This window comes from Oratosquilla oratoria, chromosome 12 (assembly GCF_046742065.1).
Source record: "Oratosquilla oratoria isolate Oo_2021 chromosome 12, ASM4674206v1, whole genome shotgun sequence".
NCBI lineage: Eukaryota > Metazoa > Arthropoda > Malacostraca > Stomatopoda > Squillidae > Oratosquilla > Oratosquilla oratoria.
In genome coordinates this window covers 48,519,616-48,520,529 of record NC_134788.1, presented here as the reverse complement: position 1 = coordinate 48,520,529, position 914 = coordinate 48,519,616, and positions in this window count along the sequence as shown.

Below are 914 nucleotides of genomic sequence, written 5' to 3'. Positions count from 1 at the left end.
CATGTAGAGTGAGCAATTTCCTAAATATGGGTGCCAAGCTGTTGTTGTCGCCATCGTCGTTCCTTAGACTGTGTGACCCAAGAGTCCCATTCTCCTTGAGGAACGCCATGGCTGGCTGGAATGGGGGTTTCCCCACAAATCCCTAATGGAGTGTATGTAGTATTATTGGCATGGGTAATTGTGCACAATGCACTCTTCCATGTGTTGTTGTATAATATGGGGTGGAGTGTTACTTCCCGGACATTCATCTGCACCGTGGTCGTTCAGCTGCCTCCAGCACTGTGGTGGCATCATCTACATCGTGAGAACACCCAATAGCATGGAAGGAATTGTGGGCCAAAGAATCACAAAAAGTCCTTCCTTGCCATTTTTGCAGATGGCACTCACAAATCCCTAGGCTGCTGCTACCGAGCTGTGCTACCATGTGGATTGTGACTAAGAGCTCCCAGTGAGGAGGAAGAAGAATTAGAAGAATTAGAAGAACAAGAAGAAGAGGAAGAAGAAGAAAAGATAGAGGTTAAATATACGGCAAGTCTTGGTCCCTGCCTTCACTCCATGACGACAATTCATTCAGTGGGAGTACATCTCAAGGAGCACCACGGTGCAACAGTTAGTTAGCCCTCCTTTTCCAATCCTCATATATTCAAGAGCTTCCCCACCTCTTGGTAAGATGAGGTGAAGATTTGCCAGACTTTGAAACAAGATTTATGACTGGTGCTGGATAATACCTGAAGGCATTCACTCTCCTGACGGGTTTCGAAAATGGGCAATTCCACCGTCCATCTTCCAGAACCACCACGAGCAGGTATCTATCATTGGGTCCTCATGCTTCAGTACTTAAGGATGAAGAAAATTTATATAAGAAAATATATTAAATTCCTTAACTAAACTATACATATATAGGAGCAGAGTAT